This window comes from Globicephala melas, chromosome 18, assembly GCF_963455315.2.
Source record: "Globicephala melas chromosome 18, mGloMel1.2, whole genome shotgun sequence".
Taxonomy (NCBI): Eukaryota; Metazoa; Chordata; class Mammalia; order Artiodactyla; family Delphinidae; genus Globicephala; species Globicephala melas.
Genome location: NC_083331.1, coordinates 71,501,677 through 71,522,632, shown reverse-complemented (window position 1 = coordinate 71,522,632; position 20,956 = coordinate 71,501,677). Strand labels below are relative to the sequence as shown.

The window sequence follows — 20,956 nt, the reverse complement described above, 5'->3', positions numbered from 1 at the left end:
TCCTTCATGTATTAAACATGAGAAACAATATAGGGAATTAAATTGAAAACAATGTGCATAATGTATAATGTAACTAGCACAGTAACTGGGTCATATTACTTTCTTGGTAAATTTTAGTCCCCTTGTACTCATTATTTTAATGAAATATTTACCTAAAATAATATCAAAAATTTGAAAAATGAGTGAAACAGAATCAGGAAGGGCCATATCAGAACATAGGACACTTTTGACAAAAGCATAGGAAGAAGCAGCCTAGTCTTTGTTGAGCATCTATCAAGAGTCTGTCCCTAAAAATCAACAATGAAATGTTCATATTTAATCATATTTAACGCTAACCACCAACCACGATAAAAAAAAGCAGGACTGGGACAATAACAGTAATTAGAATATGTTGTTTATGAATAAGTTGCAATTGAAAATTATATGACTAAAGATAATCAAGTGACAACTCTATTGCAGAGAAGAAAAGAAACATACTACAGACGCTGAGCAATAAGTAGGTACATTGAATGGTACCTTTGTTTTCTGTTCTCTGGGTTGAAGGAAATTCCTGAAGGGTTGTGTTTGTAAAGGAACACTAACTTCTTTTTTATTGTCAGACTGCTTTTGCAAGAGTCTGTGAGAGAACCAGTGTAAATGTACTGTTATTAACAAGCAGTTTATTTTCTATTTAAATATATTGCATTTAAATATATTTAAATGCAAAGAACAGACATTTCTAATGTACTCCTGTTAATAACTAAATGCATTCACTGCTGTCCAATTACCAAGAAATATTTGAGGTGACTTATGAAGCAGAACATATATAACAAGATGAACATTTTGAAATGAAAAATTAGGTCCAAGGGGAAAGAAATGGAAAGCAATATAAATATATAAATAAAATATATAGAAATATATATAAATACTGGCATCTATAGTAACATCTGATGAAAACTGAATGTGTGATGTTCACTAGCTGATATGGATTAGCTGGTGGTAGGTGGGTCCTCCTTCCTCACCAAGTAGAAAAACAGCATTAAAATGAAAAAAAAAAAAAGGCTATAAGAAGGCAATGAGAGTGTCTGAAGCAAAGAGAACTAGACTAAGACTGCTAAGAGGAAAGAACCTTCTAGAAGGAAGTGAACCTCCTGTCAACAATTCTACCATGGAGCCATTTTCTAATTCTGAATGATTACAGTAGGCTGATGATTCTGCTTACATACCCATGGAGGACAACTGCTGAGAGAAACAGAGAATTGGCAAATGTTTTTGCAGAGATTTGAGGGGCCACAAACATACAGCCAGTTTTTCCCTAACTACATTTGCTGAATATGAGGATTCTATGGGGTTGAGACTAAACACATAAGTTGAAAGCCCAGGCAAAGCAAAACAGAGCATTTTGTTAGTTTTCTGAGATAAGGGTAAGATTGCTTTATGGAGAAAGGCCCCAGAGGACCCACTGTGACCTTATTTTAAAACCCTAAAGGACCAAGGAGATCATGGATAGAGTTGGCCTTTCCAGGACTGCAACACAGCTGAGATATAGCCAGTCCCTGATTAGATTAAGATGATCAGAACCTACTTTATCTGCTGAGAGCTGGGGGCATACTTTTTCCGTAAAGGTCCAGATAGTAAATAGTTTTTGCTTTGCAGGCCATGCAGTCTCCTCCTGCAATTTCTCAGGTATGCCAATGTATTGTGCATGCAATCATAAACAATATGTAGATAAATGAGTGTGCCTATGTTCCAATAAAACATTATTTACAAAAACAGGAAACTAGCCAGATTTGGCCCATGAACTATATAGTTTGCCAACCCCAGGTCTAGAGGATGCTAACATTAGCTGAAGGCTTCACAGTTTTTATATGCAATGTCAATGTATGGCATTCAATCAAAAAATGCTAGTTGTACCAAGAGATAGGACTGAAAACCAAGAAAGCAAAAGGAAAATGAAGCAGACTGATAGGTGAGGCAGAAACTGAAGTTAGCTGACTAGGGTTTGAAAATGAATACTATGATTTTTTTTTTTTTTTAAGGATGGATGGACAAGTTAGACAAAAACATAAAGACTTTCACGAATTAATTAGAATCAGTAAAGGGAAATATATGGACTCTCTAAAGGTAAAAAACAGAACTCCTGAAATTAAGAACTATTTAGGTCATATTAACAGAAGATTAGACACAGAACACAAGGAGAAATGGAAGTTAAGTTAATAGAATGTATGCAAATGGAAGGAAAAAGTTTTAAAAAAATGAGAAAAAAATCAGACATAATTCCTTCAAATGGGCAAGCATCAGATTGACAAGTAACTTCTCCATAGAAATCACAAAAATCACAGGACAATGGGTAGAGTTCTTTACAATATTAAAAGAAACAACCAAGAATCCTGAACCCAAGAAAAATATCCTTGAAAAAAAGGCAAAAAATATTTTGAAGCAACTTGTAAAAATCCTATTGATCTTGGTGTTAGTAACATGTAAATTCATCTAATTGTACATACATTTCCTTGTGCTTTTCTTTATTTATATATACATTAATAAAAGATACATTAACATTAAAATATAGTAAAAATAAACACACACACACACAAAGAATATTCTGTAAGGGTTAAGTTAATATAGTTTAAAAGGTTAGTCAGATGGATTCACAGGCAGAACTCAGGCCATATAGAGGAGTGAATATACACTCTATCACATGGATTGTATTATCTCTATAACATTTCTCTCAACTAGATTCCTGGTGAGATACCAATTCAGGATTTTCTCCCTAAAGAGGCTCTGGAATGCTGGTAACTTATTTTGTTGGAGGAAGGGATCTACTTGCTCTAGGATTCAGACAAGGATGTAGTAGGGAAACATTTCTTATGGAAATCTAGACATATCAGTGATTTTGTGTTTGGAATCCTTCAGAACTAATCTCAATTGCTAGCCAAATCCACTCAATAGAAATTAGAAATATCAAAACTGCATTGTTATTGAAATAATGGATAATATTTAAAAATTTATGTTGGATTGATTTTATGCTTTATTGATTTAATAGAAATCAATATAAAAAATAAGAGAAAATGGTACTGATACAATTAAATATAGTTTAAGAGCACAAGACAAAATATACATTTTATATCCTTTCTTGAGCAGCCTACTCACTTTGTAAATACATTATCCATATGCCCACTACATAAATGAAAATCCAAAACATGCTAAGTGCTCAGGATATAAATGAAATGTAGCTTCTGCCTTGCAGGGTTACGAATTGGTTTTGATGGATAGCTAGATATGATAAATAGAAGAGAATAGATATACTTGGTGGAGGGTGTGTGATGCCAACTTGATAAATACTGAAAACCAAAGGCTATTTTTAAAGAAAAGTAATAATGTTGCAAGGTTGCCTCTCTCTCCCTATCCACAAAATTGTTAAGGACTGCAGTCATGTCTTAGCCAAATAAGTTCTACCAAATTCTTATAATTGATATCTCTCCTCTGTGCTATATTTTAGGTTGCCTGGAGGTGAAGGGGGTCTCTAAAATTTCCACATTGTTATTGTTCTCGGATCCTCTAATCATATCATAATCCATATTTGTACTACAATTTCCAATGTTCTAATCATTTCTCAGAGTAAATACTTGGTCTTAAATTAGAATATTCAGCAAAATATGTGGCTTTTTTATATTCTCTGTTTCTATGTGAGCCTTTTTATTATAATCAATTCACATTCCCCTAAGATGCTAGCAAGTGAAATTCATTGGTGCTTTTTGGTTTATTAAACCAAAGGTTGTATGAATTTTGATGACCCTCTCATGTTTAGCTCCTATTTACCTCTACTGTTGACAATAATTTGTGCTTCACTGAGTCAATCATCCCAGTGTGATGATATCTGATTCTGATACTGGCTCTCAAAAGCATCCTCAAAGACTATTAAAATGTTTTTTTTAATTGGGGTATAGTTGCTTTACAATGTCGTTTTAGTTTCTGCGGTACAACGAAGTGAATCAGCTATATGTATACATAGATCCCCTCCCTCTTAGACCTCCCTCCACCCCCCCATCCCACCCATCTAGTCACCACAGAGCACTGAGCTGAGCTCCCTGTGCTATACAGCAGGTTCCCACAGCTATCTGTTTTACACATGGTAGCGTATATATGTCAAGCCCAATCTCCCAGTTCATCCCACCCCTCCTTCCCCACCCCCGTGTCAAAAAAAACAAAAAAGACTATTAAAATGTTGCTTCGTTTCAGCCAATGGCAAACTCTGATGCCATTCATTTTTGAAAATGAAGATATAATTTTGTAAATTATTTTCAAACAAATATTATAATATGTGTGTATATTTGGGTATTATCTGATCCAACATTTCCATTGGAATTTTGCCCAAGTTTTTGCCTGTCATTAACTGTTATACAAAGGGTTTTCTTTGAAGCCATTCTATTTCCTGAAATAGCAACAGGAAAATAGGAAACAGAGTTAATATATATTGTGAAAATTGAGCTGTTATTATTTTATTATTCTAGTTGTTTTATAATTTAGATATATGTATAAATATATATGATACCATATTAATAATTATAATTTCTAGTTTTCCAGAACATCATGATAAGAAAATTTACACAGCTTAAGAAATTTCAATTAATTAAGATTTTATGAATTTTTGATAGGATATTTTTGGCTTTTATTAAGTAAAAATTTCTCTATGGCTAGTGAAAACAATGAACAATTTTCAACATTCTTTAGGAAACTTTATTATTTAAATCACTTTCATTTGGCATATTAACTGTAGGATATGTGTCCAATATTTTACTTTAATCAATTAAACATCAAAGAAAAAAATTGAATATTAAAATATCCCATGAAATATTTTCTTAGCTGGTAAAAAGACTGACTCTGTTTTGAAGTTGGAAAATACTGAACAAAAGAAAATCTTTTTGAATGGCTGAATAAATACCAAAGTGCTGGCAATAGCCATGGAATCGTTAAGAGACCAAAAATGACCCAAGTGTGTTTTGCTTAGATGTAAAATAACAAAAAGGAATAGGGTTATCTTACTTTGATATTATTACTCCCAAGCTTTTGTTTTTTCTAGCAATCCCTAAGAACCAAGAGAACCATGAACCAAGAAATTTCAGTGCGTGTTAAAAGAAAAAGATTAGCACTGAGAAGACATGAAGAGACACAGAATCAAACGGAATCTGTTTGAATTCCCATGGACATTCACTGCTGCAGAAGAACTGTTAGCTCCTTGTGGAGACGTCGAGTGCATTACACCTCTGAGGAGTCTGTGACTGCAGACTATTTGAAGTCAATGAAGCAGTCAGACAGTTAGATCCAGTTTTCCATCTGGCTTAAGTGAGTAATCATCTCATTTCCTTTATACTATTTCTTGACATCTACAACCATTTCATACCCTGCTTCTAGAAAAAAAAAAGAAAATAATCCTCGACCTGGAGCAGTAATTCTATGCTTGTGTTGATTCTGGAGGTCACTTTCAGCAGTGGGCATCATTATAAATATATTTTTTAATAGGTCTTTGCTGGAGTATAATTGCTTTACAATACTGTGTTAGTTTCATTATATTTTTAAATGAAAAGCAAGTGAAAAATATTAATATGCTTGTTTTCTTTTAAAACTTTTTTTTCACTTGCTGGTTTCTGCACTTTATGATTTATAAATATTTACAGATATTTATACATTTGTTATTTACATATAAGTAATAAAATCTAAAATAAAATATTTGTCAAAATCAAATAACTTAACTTTTCCTTAGTTAACACTGTTTGAGATTTTGTGCTTTGTCCATAATCATATTATCATTTCTGGTTCTTGTAAAGTCAAATAGCTTCTCGAAACTGGGACTTCACCAATAAGATTGTGTTTGGAAGAATTCAAGTGCATAGCAAAGTATTAATACTTAATCAAAATTGCCTACATTAATATTGCTAAAATTGTATTTTTAGTACTAATAGTAATAGTTTACTTTTGTGTGTATTTTTCTCAGTCCTTTATTTTTAAACTTTCTGAGGTATTTGATCAATTCAACTTTATCTCTGGCAATGTATGCCAAAGAATTTATTGTAGATGTGCCCAAGGATTTTATACAAGAATGTTGATAGCAGCATCATTTTTAATCGTGAGCTATTGGGAGCAATATAATTACCAACAATGAGGCTTCTGTTAAAGACATCCATTTATGAACATGGAATAGAGGCAGTAATTAAAATAAAATTTTAGAATATTTAGTGACATTGGGACAAGTTAATAATTTCTTTTCAGAAAAATCAGGCTACATAGCTGTAAGAAACAATTTGGTCCACTTTTAAAATTAGTGTGCTTTTGTGTTTGAACAGAATATACAACTGAACTAACTGTAACAAACTGCAACAAATATCATTACTTTGCTGGCTGATTAAATGTGATTTTTACATTCCATTCATGTGTTTTATTGGGTTCAGTGTTATATGCCTTATGAATGTTATCAGATAAATATAAAAATATTATGAAAGTAGAAAATTACATTAAGTAACTGGACTGGAATTTGAGGAGTGAGGATATTAGGAAAATATTAATAAGCGTATGTGTCTAATCAGAAAGGCATCTTATGAGAGAAAGTACTGAAAATGTGACTTAGAGAGAAAACAGTTGAAAGGACAATTACTGTATAGTACCTTAGAAAGAACAACAAAGAGAGAAGTAAGTAGATTATATATATAGTGTATGATAATTGCTATGACCTTCACTGGTCACCTAAGATGTGACCAGAAGGAAGTAAAGGGATTTGGAGTTGGGTGAGTGATGGACAGGAATAAAGGGAGAGTGATAGGGTGAAGAGGTGACCGAGGGAGAAAGTTATGGTTAGGATGACATAGAGATGTTCTAGACATGGGCACAAAACAGTCCACAGTCAGATGGCTTCTAAAAATACATAAAAATGAAGTATTCGCCTCCTATAGTGAACCCTTTACATATCATGGGTAATTATGCTGCAGAATAGAAAGCAGCTTTTGCATATGGATATACCCAAGACGTGTCCCGGTTTTTCGGAGTATTTATAGACAAAATGTTATAGTGCAAGAGATGTGTGCTAAGCATTACTGTGCAATTGCTTGAGGTCTATGAAGGTAGTAAAGTGAGGAAGCGATTTGCACCTGTAAAAGGATCAGGTCAAAAATCAATTGTCCTTCGACAGATGAATGGATAAGAAGATGTGGTACACATATACAATGGAATATTACTCAGCCATAGAAAGGAACGAAATAGTGCCATTTGCAGATATATGGATGGACCTAGGGACTGTCATCCAGAGTGAAGTAAGTCAGAAAGAGAAAAACAAATATCATATATTAATGCATATATGTGGAATCTAGAAAAATGGTATAGATGATCTTACTTGCAAAGCAGAAACAGAGACACAGACATAGCGAACAAATGTATGGATACCAGGGGGGAATGGAAGGGTGGTGGGATGAAATGGAGGATTGGGATTGACATATATACACTATTGATACTATGTATAAAATAGATAACAAATGAGAATCTACTGAATAGCACAGGGAACTCTACTCAATGCTCTGTGGTGACCTAAATGGGAAGGAAATCCAGAGAAGAGAGGATATATGTATATGTATAGCTGATTCACTTTTCTGTACAGTAGAAACTAACACAACATTGTAAAGCAACTATACTCTAATAAAAATTTTAAGAAATATATCAATTGTGTGTTCTCTGCTCCCTCTCTATCAACACTCATCAGGCTGGATTTTATAACACATTCCTTTGTTAGTTCTCCCTCCAGGAACAAAACTATGAACTTCTTGGTCTTTATATTCCTAAACCCTAGCAAGGTGCTCAATATAAATTTTAATGAGTAAATGGATGGATGGAACATACATAAACAAAAATCCTTAAAGGATAGCAAAATTGCAAAGCTATATCTATGAGAAGAAATTATAGGTAAAATGTAATTCCATCACATTGTGGATTTTAGAGAAGAAAGACACCATGGAAAAAAGAAGAAAGGTCTATGAACAGTCACCAAAAAATAACTGAGTAGAAAAAAATTCTCTTCAGGAAAGTTTACTTAACTAATCTGTCAAATTTATTTTTATTTAATGATAGTGGAAAATCAAATGACTACATATATTGATAGGTAATAATCATGCATTTTGAAGTAATGGATCATTTATGGCTAAACGTATTTTAATTTGAAAATTTTACCCATCAACCTTAAAGTCAAGTTATATCTATAAGTGCCTACGTTGCCTTAAAATTAAGATTTAATAACTAAGTATCCTTACGTGAGAATACTCACTACTATTTCAATGATTTTAAAATGTAGATACTGCTTATCACTTGCATTAATTAGATTTATGTGATTTTCACAAAATCTGTTCATTTCACAGACCTAACACAAAATTATGGGACTTTTTGTAGTCTTGATTTGTTTGAGAAATAACAGAGATAAATAAACTTAGGTGTAAAAATGATGAAGTATTAAGATACACCTCAGATATATGCAAAATATTTTTCCCTAGAATGCAAGTGAAAAATAAACAAGCTTTTCTATACAATATTTTTTTTCTTGGCAAATTTGTTAATTCATAAATAAACATAGGCATGAATAGAAGAATATTTTAAGAAATGATTTTATATTTTACTGTGTTTCAGTTTCATAAATTAAGCAACCCACCTCCTTTCACTAAAGTATGTTGGCCCCATAAGCTTTGGAAAATATTGATTTGCTCCCAACTGTACCTAAAGACATAATTTATGAATAAAGAAATGAGATTAAATCATCAAAATCTTACAAACTAATTGAGTTCTCACTTTTAAAAATTTAATAAGAAAGTTAAAGAAATAGATTTTCTTTAATTATTCATTTAATGGTTCTTGGCATTGAAAAATATGAGACTTTCCACATTTGACGTATCCTCCATGTAATTTTAAATATATTTGTAAAACTTCTAATAATTGAATCGTGTCATTTCCTTGCTTGAGCATCTCATATACCTATGATAGTTCCTCATTACTTCAAGAAAAAAACCTAAACACCTCAACATTGCACACAATGCCCTCCACAGTCTGCTGAGTTCCACTCCTCCAAGCTCATCTCTTGAAGTCCTGTCCACTGACTCTGATTTACCGGCCATAGCTGGGCTCTGAACACATGTTACTTTCACACCTCTATTTCTGACTATGCTAGCTTGTTTCCAGGGATACAATTTAAAGACAATGCAAAGAAGTTTATTTGCACCATTTTTTTAGATTCCACATATAAGTGACATCAATGAATTTATTTACAAAACAGTCACAGATGTAGAAAACAAACTTATGGTTACCAAGGGGAAAGGAAGGAGGATAAATAGTAGATCAGGATTGACATATACACACTACTATATATAAAATAGATAACTAATAAGGACCTACTGTATAGCACAGGGAACTCTACTCAATACTCTGTAATGACCTATATGGGAAAAGAATCTAAAAAAGAGTGGATACATGTATGTACAACTGATTCCCTTTGCTGTACAGCAGAAACTAACACAACAATGTAAATCAACTATACTCCAATAAAAATGAATTTAAGAAAAATCTCTATCTTCAGACTAAAAAAATAAAATAAACAATTAAGTAACATCTTCTTCAAGTCCCTGCTCTTCAATCATAACTGAATACTGATCTTATCTCTTCCATAACACTAACTATATGTTTCTCTTTCCTTACCCATCACAGTCATCTATATTAATGTCTGTATATACATGATTATGTTTCAACATATTTACATATTTCAAGACCTAGAAATGCCTTCTACATTGCAATAGGTACTCAGCAACTGATTATAAGTGGATCAAATCATAAGAGGAAGAGAAGACCAAACTTATTCAGGAGACCAAAGGCCTAATTCTGGATTTTTTTACTAATAAGTACATTTCATCATGACACAACCAAAACAGTGATGCAGAATGATACAAATCTGAGCATGTATTCAGACTGAAATTGGCTCCATCACTTATGAGTATCTTATTTAATCTTGCTTATGTCTAGCTTGAGGTTAATTGTGTAGATGAACAATGAATGGACCTGCATGAAGTACTTAGAAAATAATAGAACACAATAAATACAAAGATTATTTCATACATTTTCACTCTTACATTAAAAAAAATGCTTAACTCTTTTATGAATCAGTTCATTCATCTTGAAGGAGGATTTTGAAATGGTTTCTAAATTTCTACTTATCTCTGATATTCTAATCCAATAATGACTTCACAGCGTTCAGTAGCATTAGTCTGTGTACATGTGAAACTCCTCTTATGGGTCTGGAACCACGTCATATACAAACACACGAAGTAATCATATTTAATGCATGCCATAGTTTTTCAACTTGATTTGCTTAAGGCTTGTAATGTCTAGTATCCTCTGCTTCCTTTTTTGTAAGCAAATTTGCAGCGAAAGTTTCTTCCCTGCCTAATCTACAAAGTTGCTGAGGGATCAAATGACAACACATATGTGAACATCCTTAAAATAGAGGAAGGTGTGAAATAAGTATGGAGTATTTTTGTATCTTACATTTATAGTTTGAACATTATTTTTATTATCTAGATACTTACAAAACTCCTGATCAGTGGCTGTCTATTTACAGCACATCCATTCATAGGTAAGGAATCTGAGGTTCAGAGTGCAAGCGGCTTGCCCCAGGTCTCCTAGCCAAGGAGTGGAATTCTGATTCAAACCCAGATTTTCTCACTCCTGATCCAGTTCCCTTTTCCCTACACTAAAATGTTTTCAATAATTATCTTTACTGTGAGGCTGTAGGAAATAAAGCAACATATCTATAGAGTCTTCCAATCTATGAATAAATTAGCTGTAACTGAAATACCAAGAAGACTTTATCAATTCAGACATCAGCAAGGTAAAGCATTAATAACAAGATGGTGTATAAATTTACATCTCAATTTTATAGTGTAGAACTGCTTTATTATTGCTAGCTAAATTCATTTTTCATGATGCCTGCTGAGCCAACATAGGTTAAAAGTCACATGAAAAAAATTATCCCTACAATAATTTCCCTCCTCTGGACTTTACAGTTTCAGCAGTCATATTACCAGCACATCACATTTGCCTAACGAGAGTATCACAGACCCTACTGTCAAAACTAGAACATTTTTGAAAGTAAAAAAGGGCTCCATGTATAATTACTTCAAGACATAAGGTCACTCTATGCCTAACCAACCACTCTCTTTACTTTATTATAACTTTTAATAAAAGAATGGGAGAATAAGATAGAAGTAAGGTTGAAATATAGAGATTATCAGAGAAAATCAAAATATTAAATTTGAATGTAGGTCTTGAACCTAATGATTTTTTTTTTTTTTTTTTATGCGGTACGCGGGCCTCTCACTGTTGTGGCCTCTCCCGTTGCGGAGCACAGGCTCCGGACGTGCAGGCTCAGCGGCCATGGCTCACGGGCCCAGCCGCTCCGCGGCATGTGGGATCTTCCCGGACCAGGGCACGAACCCGTGTCCCCTGCATCGGCAGGCGGACTCTCAACCACTGCGCCACCAGGGAAGCCCTACTGATGTTATTAATGAACCTTTGGCACATATAATTAGAATAAAGGAAAAATACTTTTAAGTGCTTATTTGCTCATGAATTTAGCCATTCACACTTTCACTTAATCAAAAATAGTATTTTACCATCAAGAACCTTCTTTCAAAAGGTATACATTTCCAAGTAGAAGATGGATAATTTCTGGAGATCTAATATAGTGAATATAGTTAACAAATATTATATATTAAAAATTGCTAAGAAAGTAGATCTTAAGTATTCTCACCACGAAAAAGAAATGGAGTTATGTGACTTGATGCTGTTAGCTAACTGTACAGTGGTAGTCGTATACAGTATATGGGTATCAAATCAAGATATTGCACACCTTAAACCTATACAAAGTCATATGTCAATCATGTCTCAATAAGGCTGGAAATTAAAAAAAAAGAACCTTAATTACCTCCTTCATCAGCAACTACTCCTTTCATTTACCTTGCTTTGTACCAAAATTCCTTATATGAATCACTGGTTCTCATGATCTTTTCAACTCTTTTTACTATTGCTTCTTAGACTCATTCCAGTTGGCCTCTTTCCTCATTGAATGAATTCATGATAATGCTTCTGCCAACGTCTTCATTTAACTTTCTGGGATCAGGACCTCTCTTTGTGTTATGCAACAGATTACTCTTTTTTTTTTTTTTTTGGCCATACCGCACAACATGCGGGATCTTAGTTCTTCCACCAGGGATCAAACCTGCTCTCTCTGCAGTGGAAGCGCAGTCTTAACCACTGGACCTCCAGGGAAGTCCCAGATTACTCAGCATTTATACTAATGAGGGTGCCATTGTAAATTCTCATTGAGGTTAATAAAAGTTTATTCCTTATCTCTATTTTAAAAACATATACATGGACTAACACCCCTTGAAATAAAATAAACATTCTTAAATCCATGCTGATATAAATAAACTGAGTAAATAAATAAATGGAAAAATAAAGAAACCACTTTCCTCATGGAAGCATTTCAATCAATACATGCAGTAGGAAAAAGAACCTAGAAAATCACCAGACATAGAGAATGGACTTGAGGACACGGGGAGAGGGAAGGGTAAGCTGGGATGAAGTGAGAGAGTGGCATGGTCATATATCCACTCCCAAATGTAAAATAGATAGCTAGTGGGAAGCAGCCGCATAGCGCAGGGAGCTCAGCTCGGTGCTTTGTGATCACCTAGAGAGGTGGGATAGGGAGGGTGGGAGGGAGACGCAAGAGGGAGGGGTTATGGGGATATATGTATATGTATAGCTGATTCACTTTGTTATACAGCAGAAACTAACACACCATTGTAAAGCAATTATACTCCAATAAAGATGTTGAAAAAGAAAAAAAAATCTCAGTAATTCTAGCTACAGGAAAGATTCACTAATGCATGCTAAAATTAGTGGGAAAAAGAAAGGTGTCTGTCAATCTATCTATCATCTATCTATCTATCTATCTATCTATCTACCTACCTACCTACCTACCTATCTATCTATCCTAGTGTCCTAGTATAGGAGCCCAGCAACTTTAGCAGGAGAGCTGTAGCTAAGCAAGCACTAGCCAGAGCTTCTCCTGGGTGCACTGGAAGCCATCTCCTGAGGTGGGAGCGCTGGAGCCAGAATCCAGCACAGGTCACAGCTTTTCCCTGGGCACATCAGAAGCTGCCATCTTGAAGGGGTGGCTGGTTCCGGAGGCGCTAGAGTCAGAGCCCAGCATGGGCTGGGGCTTCTCTGAGGGCACACATGGGGTCCCTGGGTCGGCAGGGATGTTGGAGCTGGACTTGTTTGTGGGATGGGAGGCATGGAGGGCAACCTTGGCAGGCTGGCTAGAGTCCCCACCGCTCTTCAATCCTCTGCCCCTGTGCAGGGTCTTGGAGAGGTAAGAGTACAGTTTGTTTCTTACTGTAAGAGTAAGAGTGTCAGTTTGCTAGAGCCCTCTGGCTTTCCTGGTTGTAGTCCCCATTTTTTTTCAAAACCAGTGAAGGGGGCTTGTCTTCCCAGTGTTGGTCTCCAGAGTGGGGTGCCCGCTGTGGGGCTCGAGCCCCTTGCTCCTTAAGGAGGACCTCTGAGTTTGTGACACACCCCTCCTCTTTTGGGTTGCCTGCTGGGGGCGTGGGTCCTAACTAGGTCCCTTCTCTTGCCCTCCTACCTGTCCCGATGTTTTTTGTTTTGTTTTGTTCATTTTGTTCTTATCCTTACTTGTAAAAGAGCTATTGTGCTAATCTTCACGTTGTTCTCAGAGAGAGTTGTTCTATGTGTAGCTGTAGTTTAGGTGTGTTCGCGGGAGAAGTTGAGTTGGGGGTCTTCCTACTCCGCCATCTCCATCTTGCTGCCTATAGTGTAACTTTAAAATCTCTTTCTCATTATTTACTATTCACATGTGGGTGAACAGAATAGTTATCCCCTCTTATTAATTACACTAAAGATAGTTCAGTCACAAAATATGATTGAGCATTTGGAAATATAACACTTTAGAAAACATATTAATAAGTTACTTAAGTTTTTTAAGCATATCTAACTTGCTGGATCAGTTAGTTAATGCTAATACTTCAAGCTTCTCTTTGATATTATTGATTTCAGTTAATATTTTGAATGTCCTTCCATTTCTTAGCTGTGGAATACTAGGAACTATACCTTCTATTAAGTCTTGAAGTTCGTAAGTTAAATTTCTTTAAATTTCAAAGATTTCAAAGGTATTTGCAGAGATAAAAATCCCACTTGTGGAAGAATAGTGTGTCATTTCATTCAGTAATTCAATAAATTATTAGTACCTACCATGTGCCAGACATAATATTCTAAGATTATCTGTTATTTTACTGAGCATATTATAGGTATAATACATGCTCAGTTGGAACAGGTCAAAAATATTTACCTTTGATGCTGTAATACAGCTTTCAATATAGCTTGTGCTATTGTTATTTTTCTAGAAGTATTGTCTTCTTTTCTCCAAAGAGAAGATTATAGATGTTCTGTAAACTTTTAACCTCATCTGTTGTAAAAATTTGAAGACAAACAATAATACATGAAACAACTGAAGCCACATATGTCATCATTATTGATTTTTATCTTAAAATATGCAAAGGACTTTGGATATTCTATTGATTCATTGTCTGGCTTTGTTTCAATTTTAAAATTAAAATTGATTTTTAGGTCTTTGATTTGTTTGGGGTCAAAGTGTTAAAATGTGTATTCTGTAAGGAGAAAGAGATGTACATACAAAGAAGAGAGTGTTTATGAAGGTCAACCTTTTCCAGGATAATTCCAGAATAATACTTTTACCATTCTGAACATTATCAGGAGGATTCTAGAGCTGGAAATTGTGTTATTAAGTATACAGCAATCATCTGTTAAATTGGGAGAGTCTTCATTTCACATCAGGAACCACATGGTTACTATAACCATTATTTATGTTTTTATGATTGTATGTATTTATTTTGAGGGATGCTTGAGGAGCAAGTACCAGAATCACTCCAAGAATTTAAGATGTATTTGCCAAGTCAACATTCTTTAGGATATTACTTCCCAGGAAGCTGGGAGAGAAGAAGCACTTTCTTTTTTGAGACTGTGTAACCACCAAATATGGGCCAGGAATGCACATGAGAATCAGGTTAGTGCTAGACATAATTCCTTACATGTGATTCCTTTATTCCATTCCCAACGCTCAACCTAAAATCAGGCACTTTCAGAAAGTCCCGTAAAAATCATTGAGTTTTCCAGGTCTGGAGCTGGCCCAAAAAACATAAATATGACCACAGGTCATATCCGTAGTCATATATCAGGATCCTCTGAATTCCTGGGAGAATACTGTTTAAAGGATACAGTCAAGGGGAAAATTAGTGGCATAATCAGTGGCGAATTGACATATTCTCAAAAATCATTGCAAAACTTTCTTGGATATGAATAGTTTAATTATTTATATATTACGCTTTCAGAGAAATGTTGAAAAAGTTAAAGTGATTATAATAAGTATATGCATGGGAAAGGTGTAATCTATAGCATGGAGCCAATATACAAGGTAATCTTAGCAATCAATGTAATCTTGAAGTTGAGGGAGATTATTTATTCGACATGCACTCACTCAATTTTGGCACCTTTGTTTCCCATAGGGGTTAAATAGGTAGAATTCATTCTCTCAGGCAGGAACCTCAGGCTATAGCTCCTGTGCTAGGGAGGCCCAAGGAATTCATACCATTACAATGCACCCCGAAGAAAGCAGTGAGTCATTAAGAGATCCAATTCATAGAATGTATAAAGTGGCCATACAGAACAGTATTAACAGAAACAAGAATATGAGTTTATGATAAGTTCCATAAGCTCTTTATCACAGAACCCATTACAGGAATAAACGGAGAGAAATCAATGTTATTAGTAAAGCTATCCTTTGTAATATCACAGCTAATAAAATAACAAAAAATGTACCATGCAATCAAAGGCAAATTGATTTTCTTTTAACGTTGAGTATGTATGTCTATATTTCTCATGTGTACTCTTTCCAAGTGGTAGTGAAGATAATAACTTCTTTCACAAATATCTTTAGTGGAAATATGCAACATAATTTCAACGTCAAGAAATTGGCTCTTGATTACTTGAAAACTCAAACAGAAAGTGCTCTTTTGAGTATAGCTGTGTGGTTTTTTAATTAAATTAGTTTAATGGAATTTTGAGTATCTTAGAACAATAATGTTTGTACCTAGAATTGTTAATATATGATACTCCATGGACTTAAAATGTAATAAAAAGAATAATTTCAGAATTAAGTTCTCAGGAGAAAAACATTCAGTAAAATGTTTTTGAGCATTTCTAGATCTAAAAAGAAGAGATGGGGGAGTAAGGGATTTAACATTTTGGAGCCAGTCGGGTGGGATTAGGACCCACCCCATCAGCCTCATTTTAAATTAATTTTCTTTTTTAAAGGCCCCATCACCAAATACAGTCATATGCTGAGGTAGCAGGGTTAGGGTTTCAACATATGAATTCGGGGGGACACAGTTCAGTCCATGACAACTTGCAGAAAGGAATGACCAAGCCCATGAAAGAAATAAGTCAGAGACTGTCAAAAGGCTTTTGATGTGTCTCAGAATAAACACTTTTTTTGCTCATGACTGAATTAACTATCAACCCATCCAAGAAACAACTCCTCTTGGAAAATGAGGTTTGGAAATTGTGAAAAACAACATCTTGCAAAAATAAAAATTGTCATGTCCTTATTGACTCAACCAAATGGAAATATCTCATAGTCTGGCAAAACAAGCTTTACTTTAAATCGAAATAAAAAGTCAGAACCACATTATGTATTTAAAACTTTGAAAAAAATGTCATCATCATAGTGTCCTGTCATCATATACAAATCCAATGAAAACCCTCAGAACCATATAAAGATGAGTATATTCCTTCTGTAATCTTACTTGTGAAAGGGACTCTCCAGCTTGTGAAACACACTCACTTTCCCTGAATCTGGCAACATCCCCACTAAATTATGCAGTTCCATATGGTCTGGAAATAGCTCCTATTACTTTCCTTATCTTTCCAAAATGAGGCCTATTTGGATAAATAATGGACATTATGAGCAATTTAATTTGTTCTTGTCTGTATATGTATATATATTAGCTGTAGTTGGTTTCTTCTTTCCTATTATTTCATCAGACACAGTAAGTCAAGAAGGTATTCATCTATTCCTAAACACTAAATCATAATTCTTTGTAAAAGCAAAAGAACTACTGCCTTGCCAAGAATACAAAAACTGTAATTTGAGTAAATGCTAGCTTCCATAATGGCTTTTGGATAAATAGATCATTTATTACAAATACATAAATGAACGTTAACATCCAAATGCCAGTATGCCTCTAGATTGAGAAGGCTGTTTTCAAATGGAGAAGCTGGCTTAGTTAGGCTTATCCAGAAAGGTCCCACCACACGTTGATTAAATATATCCTTGAGAGAGTGCATGTTTTGTTCTGAGTTGTGGCCTACTCAGCCGTGAGTCTGATTACCAAGATTCAGCTTCTATCTGAAATAGACTAGAGTCACTAAGAGATTCTATCGGACTGGGAACACAGTCTTTAAGAATTCTCATCAGCAATTCTGTTTTAGTCTTTAATTGCCTCTATCCTAACCCTAATCCTAGTCAACAACAACTTCATGCTTCATTCTCCTGCCATGCAGAAACTAACAGCTCTCACTGAGATGTAAATCAGATAAGCCATTTCTATGCCACTTGTAGAAGTTTCTTTTTATTATCCTTTTACTTATTTTCATTTGTGTGTCACCTCATCTACTTTTTAACATCTTTTCCTTTTAAAACTTGAGAACAAAAAATTTAAGAGTTTAAGAAAAGAGTGATGGATACAATCTGTGCCCTACATAAAGTCAGAATGTTCCCTTCCTTGCCCCCGAAGAGCTCTTAGTGAATTCTGAGAACACAGTATTACTTGACATAAGAATCCTCTTTCTCATTCAAAATGAATGCCTTGAAACAAACTCAACCCAGTGACAATTTGACGACATTGCTTTAAAACCACAAAACTGCAAGTCAGGGAACCACAAGCCAGATTTCCTCTGGGAGGCATAATGATATCAGTAGTAGAAAGTTCCAAGAAAAGGGCTAGGAAAACGCAGCATCAAGGATTCTTTTCAGCAATTAAACATGATGGGGGGGGGGAATTATTGTCTTGTACATTATCCAGAGTAACATTTTTCCTGTCACACTCTATTCTTGTACTTATTTTTTTATTAAATTGCATACAGAAAACAGTACATGTTGTAATTATGCATCTGGAATGCTCACAAAGGGATCTCACCTGTATAACCATCTCCAGTAGATCAAGAACACGTCCAACGCTCAGATATTCCTCTTGTGCCCTCTTCCAGTCACTGCCCCTCCTCCTGACATTTACCAGCAGAGTAGTTTTGTTTGGTTTTGTTCTTTATGTACAACAAATCATACAATGTGTGCTCTGTGTCTGGTTTCATTCACCCTGGTGTGGACAGTTGTCCATTGTGCATTCACATTGTCATCTAGAATACCATGGTGTGAATAAACCTCTATACTGATCATGGGCATTTGGGTAGGTTCCAGTTTGTTGCTGTCACAAATATCGCCATTGTAAACATTCTATCTAGTGTGTGCTTTTGGTTCACATATGTATGCATTTTTGTGGGTTTACATCTACGAGTAGAATTGCTGGAATATAAGCTATGCTTTGCAACATTACCAGAATTTTCCAAAGTGGTTCGAAGGGGTTGTTACCCATTAATATTTCTGCCAGCAGTGCCAGAAGCTTTCAGTTTTCCCAGTCTTGCGAACATTTTGTATAATTCTTTATTTTATAATGTTTAGCTTTGTTTATTGTTGCTTCCTCTTTTAAGTCATTTGGTAGTGCATGGTATTATTGTATTATAAGTCTAATTTACTTTTCCTTGATGAATAAGGATCTACTTTGACAATTACCTCCCTGTTTTCCCCTCCCCCCTCCCAGCCTCTGACAACCATCAATCCACTCCCTGCTTCTGTGAGTCTGACTACTTTAGATTCCTCATATAAGGAGTATCATATAGTGTTTGTCTTTCTGTATTTGGCTTATTTCGCTTAGTATAATGTTCTCCAAATCCATCCATGTTGTTGCAAATGGCAGGACTTCCTTCATTTTTGAAGGCTGATTATTCTATTATATATATGTATATAACGCAAGCTGAGGAATATGTTTATGACATAGTGGTGGTGATGGTTTCACAGATGTATACTGATCTCCAAACTCGTCAAAGTGTATACATTAAATATGTAAAGCTTTTTGTATGCCAATCATGGCTCAATAAAAATGCACAAAAATCCAAAGAATCTATGGATACTTTCATATATTTATTGATCATGTGTTTACATTTTTGGCAACATGTCTGCTGAAGTCTTTTGATATTTTTCTGTTAGGTTGTCTGCCTTTTTCTTATCGATTTGTATTTGAATTTTTTTAATATTCTAGATATATGCATTTGTTGAAGGAACTCACTGGAAATATTTTCCCTCACTGTGGGTTGCTTTTTCAGGAGTGATTTTGAGCTCCTATTGAAGAAATGTTTGCCAACTTTGGGACTGAAAGATGTTTCACATTTTTATGTTTTTAGGTTACCTTTCACATGAATATCTTTATGCCATCTGGAAATAATTTTGTGTGTGTGATTGAGGTATATCTGATTGACTCAATATCATTTATATTAAAGATCATATTATGTCCACTGTATTGAAGTGTTATCGTAGATAAGCCCAGGCAAATATTTATAAATATTATATATGAACAGGTTTGGTTCTGGCCTCTACTCTAGTCCATAGGCCATTTTTTCTATTCATGTTACAATACCACATTATCTTAATTATTTAGATTTATAATGATGTTTAGTATCTGGAAACGTACATACTACAGCTCTTTTGTTCTCGTCAAGATGTCGATGGCTATTCCTAACCCCCTGCATTTACACTTGAGTTTTAGATTTGATCTTCATTATAATACTTTATTTTTAAATACAGATTTTATTTTGAAGCCACTTATTACTCGATTCAATAAATTATGCAGCTACTTAATAATGTTATTTCTATAAGCTCCAAAAATTAAATTTGTCTTTCCTTACTATTTTTATAATATATATAATGCACATATATGTTTTATATAGGATATATATATTATATATATTATTTCTTTAAATGGCTAATTCTTATTATTGCAGGATATCATGTTTTTGAAAAGCTAAAACCAAAACTTCGTATGTGGGGTTATTCTACCTCCATAGCAAAAAGAATACAATGAAAAACCCACATACTTAATGGTAAAAATATGAAAGCTTTCCCACTAAGATCGAAATAAGACAAGGATGTCCACTCTCAACACTGCAATTCAGCATTGCACTGGAGGTTCTAGTCAGGGAAATCAAGCTAAAAAAGAAGTAGGAATCATTCAGATTGAGAAAAAAATAAGTAAAATTATCAGTATTTGCATAGGATATATAACCTTGTATAAAGATAATCCTAAGGAATCCATTAAAAACTATTATACCTTAATAGTTGAATTCAGGACGTTTTCAGAATGTAAGATTAACATTTTAAAAAACCAATTGTATTTTATACACTGCATATAAACTATCTGAAAACAAAACTAAGAAAATCATTTCATTTATTATAATACTATAAAGAATAAAATGCATGGGAATAAATTTAACAAAAAAAGTGCAAGTCTTGTATATTAGAAACTGCAAGATATTATTGAAAGATATTAAATAATATCTCAATATATAGAAAGGTATTTAATGTACATGGATAGGAAGACTTAATATTGTCAAGATGACAGTGCTCCCGAAATTGATCTATAGATTAAACACAATCCCTTTCAAAATCCCAGCTTGTTCTTCTGCAGAAATTTACTTG

At 34.3% G+C, this 20,956-nt stretch overlaps 1 long non-coding RNA gene across 2 annotated transcripts in view; it reads right to left on the bottom strand.

The window, feature by feature from the left end:
* Window positions 1–18,417, bottom strand: part of LOC132593850 (uncharacterized) — a 407,474-nt gene extending 389,057 nt beyond the window's left edge. For both annotated transcript variants that reach the window (XR_009559782.1, XR_009559783.1), the window contains exon 1: window positions 18,348–18,417. This is a non-coding gene — a long non-coding RNA (uncharacterized lncRNA). The remainder of the gene's footprint in view (window positions 1–18,347) is intronic.
* Between the last annotated feature and the right edge of the window lie 2,539 nt (window positions 18,418–20,956).